This window comes from Papaver somniferum, chromosome 10 (assembly GCF_003573695.1).
Source record: "Papaver somniferum cultivar HN1 chromosome 10, ASM357369v1, whole genome shotgun sequence".
NCBI lineage: Eukaryota > Viridiplantae > Streptophyta > Magnoliopsida > Ranunculales > Papaveraceae > Papaver > Papaver somniferum.
Genome location: NC_039367.1, coordinates 154992734 through 155000805, shown reverse-complemented (window position 1 = coordinate 155000805; position 8072 = coordinate 154992734). Strand labels below are relative to the sequence as shown.

At 34.3% G+C, this 8072-nt stretch overlaps 1 long non-coding RNA gene across 3 annotated transcripts; it reads right to left on the bottom strand.

Annotated features, from left to right (window-relative positions):
• Positions 1–225: 225 nt before the first annotated feature.
• On the bottom strand, positions 226–3564 carry LOC113318433. 3 transcript variants are annotated; one of them, XR_003344539.1, is made up of 7 exons: positions 3047–3564; positions 2748–2972; positions 2588–2674; positions 2178–2298; positions 1722–1864; positions 1540–1640; positions 226–760 (listed from the first exon to the last, which is right to left on the bottom strand). It is a non-coding gene; the product is annotated as an uncharacterized LOC113318433 (long non-coding RNA). The 3 variants fall into 3 exon arrangements; XR_003344538.1 differs by having other exon boundaries at positions 2748–3564; XR_003344540.1 differs by lacking the exon at positions 1722–1864 and having other exon boundaries at positions 2748–3564.
• Between the last annotated feature and the right edge of the window lie 4508 nt (positions 3565–8072).

The window sequence follows — 8072 nt, the reverse complement described above, 5'->3', positions numbered from 1 at the left end:
TATAAAAAATCATTGAAGAGAACCAAATTCTCCAGGTCTAAACCAAATCAAATTCTTCAAACGGAGATAAAGAAAGAGCATAAATAAAAAGCTTTTTCAGGTTTGGGAAAGAGTCGCACATAAAACCTCATAAAGAAAAAGTACCTGCTTAATTGTAAGATGTTAAAATATACATTTGTTTTGGAAGGTATTTAACCTGTAGAAATCTATATTCTAATCAGCAAAAAAAAGTTTGAAACATGGGTCTTACACTTTTACTTGGTATTTGAAGAAAACAATTTTTATTGTAGCGAATGCACTCAGTATAATACATAGACCTTCTCCAGTCCAAATTTCAAAACCTTCCAGTAAGAGAAATCCGCTGAGCGTGCTTCCCAATCCAGCTAAATCAAATCCCTAGTTCATAAATGTATGCAAGCCGTCATACACATAAACCACCAGAATTCAAAACTCTATAAGTAGTATTGCCTGATTAAGCAGCAGCGCTTTACAACCATCAACGGGCACCTTAGACCACCTATGGTAGCTCCTGATATGTGCCAAACAATTTGGAAGATTGTAGGTTTTCGAAGGTGCTAGTGTATTTGGAACTGGTTATGAGAGCGGTCGATTTAAGTATTGGGATGAATTTGCCTAACTTATCTATTGGGAGGATGAATTCCAGCAAACCCAATCCGTGCACAATCTGATTCTTAGTTTTCTAGGTAAACCCAAATACTTGTAACACATCAACTATATTATCAATCTGCCGTCTCCACACCTAAAAATCACAAATCAAATCAAACCCACAATTAACAAAAATAAATTTCACAAAATTTAAAATAAATAAGATAACGAAAAGATCGACTACCATACAAATTGGTCAAAATGCAGAAATGCCATTAATGGTAATTAATCAAAGGTAATTGAGAGTATTGAAACTTGCTTATGGTCTTTGTGAAAGTTGGTTTCTACCAATCGCTGGGTATATTTATGAGAAAATGGAAAGCGAAAAGAAATTACTTGAAACAGAGGTGTAGTGGGACTTTTTTGTGGGACTGAAAAGAGAAAGAAGAGAGAAAATGAGAAAGAGAAAAAACGATTCCACAAACCCATATACGATGAGATCAACTCACAGCCGTGGATTTATATTTTCCAAGGATAAATCTTGACCATCATCACTTCCTCTCTTACTTTCAGTACCTACTCATGCAACACGTTACAATCAAGAGCTCACATAAAACATATAGGATACACGTTGTTATTATGCATGAATAATCTCATTGCTTTTATACCCATAATCCCCATCACTTGCTTCTTAACTGTAATTTTTTAAAATTAGTTCAGACCATGTTTAACCTCTCTTTTTTGGTGTCCAGTTCTCTACTTGGCTCTGCGTATTCTTCTCTCACAAAGATGTGGGGGTGTGTTAGAGCGCGACTACCTGCTAAGTAGTCCGGGTTTGTTTGTTTTTACTTGGATCAACATATTATAACCTTTGGAGTTCATCAATATCTTGTGCAGGAAAATTAAATGTCCTTTCGAAGGATTGAGTCATACCTGCAATTAAGAAAGCTGATTTGGTGCGACTCCTATATATCGACGTGCGAATGTACATACTTCATAGCCGTGTATTTAATTTGAGCCGCCATCATTTAAACCTGAAAAATATATTCAGATTGGGATTATTCAATAATGGTTGTTACTACTAAGATTAAAGACAGGAAAATAGATGAAATGACCTTATTTTCTTCCTTAAAGATGATTAGATGCCCAATGATAGCTAATTAAACTGGTTTGTATTGATTTGAAGGAGAGGTGGAATTTTAGATCCAACAACCTCTGCGATTTCTATAATCCACTGGAAAGTCTTCACTTCAAACATCTGAGTGATTTCACGCAAATAATACGACTGTTTATTTGTATACTGCTAATGGAAACGTGGAAAGAATCTATAATCACTAACGAAGTACATACAACAACACAAAAAATTGGACGACATTTGCCCTGAGTTACTGTTGACAATGAAATCATCTTCACCTTGGCGCACTTTAGCTTCAGTTTATTTAGACACTAACATGTCACATATACATTTAAATTTGATAACATTTGTGCATAATTAATTGTCATGAAAACAGATGAAGACCACTTAAAAAGAAATGTAAACACCTTAGGACCTTACGATGCTTCAGATTTACCTTGAATACCATGTCCAGCTTGAATTTATACCATGAGTCGTACATTTAAAAGATAAAAATTAGCGGCTGCAAGTGCAAGTCTGCAACTTTCAATCATGAAAATGTTTCCATCGAAACTAACCTGCAAGATTCATGGATAGATATAAATTTTGATATCTCGAAAGACTAAAAACAAACAAAATAATACTCGATCGGTTGCAGACATATATATATATATATATATATATATAAATCAAAAATTCTGAAATCTAAGTTCCTTGCAAAAAAACTGTTGAAAGAAGCAAAAAGAGATCCATGATGATAACGATGATAATGATTACATCCGCAAAAAAGTATGGTCGCAATAATGAATACATCTGCAAAAAAGTATGGTCAGCAAACAAAGGTTGTTGAAGATAAAAGAACCATACCAATCTCATTGAACTAAGCATTTTTCAAGGTTTTTCACATCTTGTTCATGAGAGAATTTTTTCTTCATTTTCCTAACTCCTTTTTCACTGCAACAAATTAAAATTCAATCTTCTCGAAAAACAGTAAAGAGTCTTGTTTAACTTGTTCCAAGTGTGTTACCTTAACTTCAATTTTTATAGCAAAGCAAAAAAACTTCCAGCTGGACAACATCAATCCTGCTATTTTCTTCAAAATGAAGAACTCTCATACTTGAGAACACCTTGTTTGATTCCTTAGATGATAGCAAGAAAGATAACATCAAGTGGGAATCCCTACTGCATCATTTTACTAAGCACATCAAAAACCTTCTCAGAAATACACGAAATAGGCTACATTCCGAACAACCTACAATAAAGAAACAAACCAAAATTCATCATGTCAGGATCAAACACAAATCAAGATTATCAATTCAATCTTACCAGGCACTGTTCTTCGATGAAAGATTTTTTCCTAAGCCTAACTCTTGTACTGCTCTGGGTTATGAAAATCTAATTGGAATCTCTGAAAATCAGATTGAACAATCACACAACCGTCAAACAATCGCATGCAATAGACTCAAATTAATGTACCGAGAAAAAATTGTCTCCAGAATTAATCATATGATACACAGAGAAATGGCAGAAACAAAACCCTTAAAAATAGAAGAACAAACCTGTCAAAATCCTAAGTTTTTTCTCTAGAACTGGATGGAATCATCAAGACCCATTTTATAACTTCTCCCAAACTTTAAAACCAAATTCATAAAATGTCGCAATTTCACGCAGAAAAAAGAAGGGGAAAAAACTTACTTCTATGTACAAACGATAGTAAACGAATTAGTGTTTCAGATGTAGACATGGTTTCTTCAATCGGAGATCTAAAATTGATCTTTCCAGATTTACAAAGTGTATTAGATAAACTCGAGATTTTCTCCTCCGATTTCTTTCTCTTTCTCTCCTTCCCCGTGTTGTTTGTTTATGATTTTCGTTTGTTCCAAAGAGGGAGTGGAAACATCACTTTTGAGTTCTGCGTATGAACAGAAGTTTAGAGCACGTTTACACTCTCTTCTGAGCCATAGGATTCAAAATACAAAAGACATCTGAACCATCATTCTTTGTGAAGAACCAAAGCCGTAGATTTATCTCTTGGGTGAGTAAATCTGGACCGCCACTTACATAGACTAACTTAGCCAAAATGTGCTTTATACTCTTGATAATTTAAATGATGAATCATATGACGAGGGATGAGATCAAGTTAGCTTAAAGCCCTCAATTTCTTCTTGAGATTTTGCCGAAAATCTCACCAATTTGGTCTAAAATTCACTACATTGCTGATGAGTATTTACCTTTCGATAACAATAGTCAGCTTCTCTGAAAAAGAAACAAATTCTTGATGGAGTCTTAATAGAAAATGGTCGAGCTTATTGGTTCAAAACTAAGAACTAAAATACTTGGCTTATTTATTTGCAAGGTAAATTTTGGAAAAACATTTGATCATCTTAATTATGAGCTCTGAACGAAATGTTTAAATTTATGGGCTTTGGAGACAAATGGAGGAGGTGGATTAATTTGTTGTATGGAATTTTCAAGATTATCAGTTCTTAATAATGGCGGTCTTAAAAGTAATAAAGAAATAACACAGGGTGATCCTATGTCACATTTCATGTTCTTGCTTGTTCGTATGCTTTGACTTTGATGACAAAAAAATGGCTTCGGAATCGGAAATTTTGTTTGACTTTCAAGTTAAAGATGATGGTATGATTATTAGGCTTATTCTTATGCACATATCAAACACCAAAATTTGCCACTTTTGCAACCACTAAGAGTATGTCAAAGTGGCAATCGTGTGCCTCAATGTGTCAAATATATCACATAGGCATGCACGATGGAGTTTCCAACGAGCGATAGATTTTCCATCATAATATGGTATTAATATCGCTCACTGGTCATTATAGCACCAAGGCTAGTCATGTGGCCGTTTGTTGATTAACTCATCGCTCAGCAGTTCCTCATCCCACAGGTAGACCCGCACTCTATAAATACCTATGTTCAAATTGCTACTACAAATATATTTTGAAAGTGTATTTTTGGAAGAAAAAAAATGTTAGAGCATAGCTCGGTTGAACCCACCAAGCTTTGGTATGTCAAGTTTCATTGCCATATTTTAGTGAATCAAAACTCATTTAAAGAGTCGCTTAATTATCTACTAGAGACAACTTCGTATAGGTTGGATTACAAAGGTTAGGATTATGAGACATACAAGTATTACTCGAAGACTTGAAGAATGTGAAGAAGTAACAAGCTACAACGACGACATCATCCTTCCTCTTGAGATTAGTAATATTTTGACTTGAATTGTTTCATTCCTAACGTATCTTTCAAGTCGTGCTATATTCAAAACATAACTGCGAAGATGTGAATGATTATACTCTAGTAGTGAAACATGATCACATGATCATAGTGTTATGGAATTATAATACGAATTATAATACTTATCTTTTGAACTTCGTATATAAGACATCGACATAATCGTATGAATGCTATTGTGATTATGTGTATAGTAAAGGTGAAGATTTCGTCCTGGGAAACAATGTTTACATTTTTTTAAAGGAAGTACATTCATGAACTTGTTTTATGAATCGAAAGGGAAATCTCTAGGCTTATTGGTATTGTTATTGATTGCATATCTTTGGATTACCAATATGTGTGAGTTAGTAGAACCGATCATAACTTGTTTCTTGGTAAAACTAGTCACAGTGCCTGACTTATGTAATGGTATGACTTTTATTAGTGTAACCGATCCTAAGTAATCACCGAAGATGGTATGATCGATATTTGTAATTGGTGTGACCGATCCTGGTAATTGGTGTGACCGATCACAAAAAAAGTTGTGTAATCGATGGTGTAACCGGTCCTAGTAATTGGTGTAACCGATCCTGGTAATTGGTGTAACCGATCCTAGTGACTTGTGTAACAATTACAAGTAATACCATGAGAACATGGTAACCGGTCCTGGTAAGTGACGTAACCGATCCTGGTAACTGATGTAACCGGTCCCAGTAACCATATTAAGGTATAAGTATAACCAATCCTTGTGTTTGGTAGAACCGTAAACCCATGAATAGTGAATTTATATTTGATCAATCACATAGTTGTTATTGGAATACAGATGAACCAATTCTAAGCTTGTTTGGAAGTGTGGTATAATCGATTCCAAAATTGTAAATATTAAAGAGGATTTACAAAGAAAAAGATGTCGACATTCTTTGAACATGTTCAGTAACTTTTATCTTTTATTGTTCAAAGATACTCCTTTATAACTTAAGGAGATCCCGGACCAAAATAAATTAAGAATCTTTTAACTAAGGTTGTTAGTTTTATATGCTTTTAATTACCAGCAATTAAATGCATATCTCTGGAAAATAAAAATTGGTAATATGCATTTACTAATTGGAGATTTTCTAGTAAGATTTCGGAATTATTGGACAAAGAATTTCCAGGAATTATGAAAACCGATTTGGTCATTTATTGCATATCTTGAGAATAATTCGGTTTTGGAAATTCCTTGGTGTCCAAACATCCTTGTTTTATAAATACCCAAGTTTTCATTTTGAGAAAACTATCCTATGGGCCATCCAAACTTCATCTTCTTGTTGTTTCTGTTGGAGCCGTCTATTCGGAGAGGAATGAACCCTAATTAGGCGAAATCTCGTATGACCGCTCGTTTAACGACTTCCGTGGGATCAAGAAGCGATCTACGAGTACCTTGGTGGGAAACTGGATAATTGCAGTTTATTTTAGTTTTCGATTGATTTGATTGACTAACGGTTGTTAAACTTTGATTGCACCTAGTTTGTTTATTCTTGAGAATCTTCTCTTGTGATATAAGATTCACTCAAACTAGATCGAAGGGTCGACGGAATCTTTAGAACTGTTTGTAGATCTAAAGATGTCTTGTAATAATCCATTGTTCACAGACTTCGTTATGTGTGTGATTGATCACAAGAGATTCAAGTGGTGTAGTGCAGATGTTTATTGAAGATTAAAGAAGATTTGAAAACAAAGAAAATTTATGATTTGGTTTTTATATCTTTTGGTGTGCACAAACCTTGATCGGCTGGGATCCAACTAGAATCAGATTTATTTCGATTGATTAGTTTTGTAAGATCGATATCACCTTATAGTTTCTTGTTTGAATCCGTATTGATTGATTGCAAATCTAAACTCTACTACTTCGATAGTTGTTGGATAGATTGATCTAACCATGCAAAGGGGTTTATTGGTTAAACAGAAGAGCCTTTTCTTATGACTTGAGATATCTTCATCTGAAAGAATCAAGAGAGTTTTTACCAAACAGATTTATTGTTCCTTTACTGTATTTGGAATACGATCCAAAGGAATTGTTTCAGTGCGTGCACTTATTGAAAGTTGGAAGCGCAGGGATACTGAAGAAACTAGGTGAACTATAGGTTTAGTTGCTTAGTCTCAACCATACGAAGTTTCTTAGATTTTTTATGGCGGCTTAATTCTGAGAGTATTCAATTCTGGACTAGGTCTCGAGGTTTCTCTTCATTTGCGGTTTCCTCGTTAACAAAATCTTGTTGTGTCTTTTACTTTTCTATTTCCGCAATTATAATTGTTTATTATAATTAGAAGTAAAATGCACAAACGTTAACTTCGCAATACTTGATAGTGATCATATAGAGTTTGGTTAAATCCGAACCTATTATCAAGTAATCACACTTTGATTGTTGTATTGTCTCGATCTCGTATTCATAGACGATCACAAAAAGTGTGAATACCGATTTGTTGAATTGTCTCGACCTTGTCCGTAGACAATCACTTTCGGTAAGAGAACTTATAAATGGATAATTTAAAGATTGTGATGTATTTGGGTACCCTTATTTTTTCAAAATACATTACCAAACTCAACCTTGTTTCATTCTAAATTTTAAACTCATTTTTATTATTGTGTATGCTATGCGCTGCTAATAACAAAAGAAAGAGAAAATGTGCATGGTACGTGCCTGTGGGCAGACAAGTACACAACAACTTGTTGTCAACAAGCTGTACATCGCCAAATTGCCTGATTTTGGATCCAGGAAAGCACTTTCGGCAATTCTTTCTCGAAAACTCATTTTGTCAGTGTGAACAGTGTGAGGTGAAGAAACACGGCGAATGGAATAGGAAGATTCATCATACATTTCACATTACTCATACATTTTACAATTGTCATGTGTTTTCTATTAATCACCGCCACAAGACCAACAATTAGACTTATATAAATCTACTCCAATCCAGTTTGAGGTCTTTCGTATTTCTTATTACTAAATGATGGTATTTGTTACCAATTTTAATTTTCTGAGATGCTGGAGTAAACTAAGTTAACTGTATCTCTTCGTTAATATTCGAATTATATCTATTATGGTACCGGCACCCTTCAACCAACTAAAATGTGCTGGTGCAG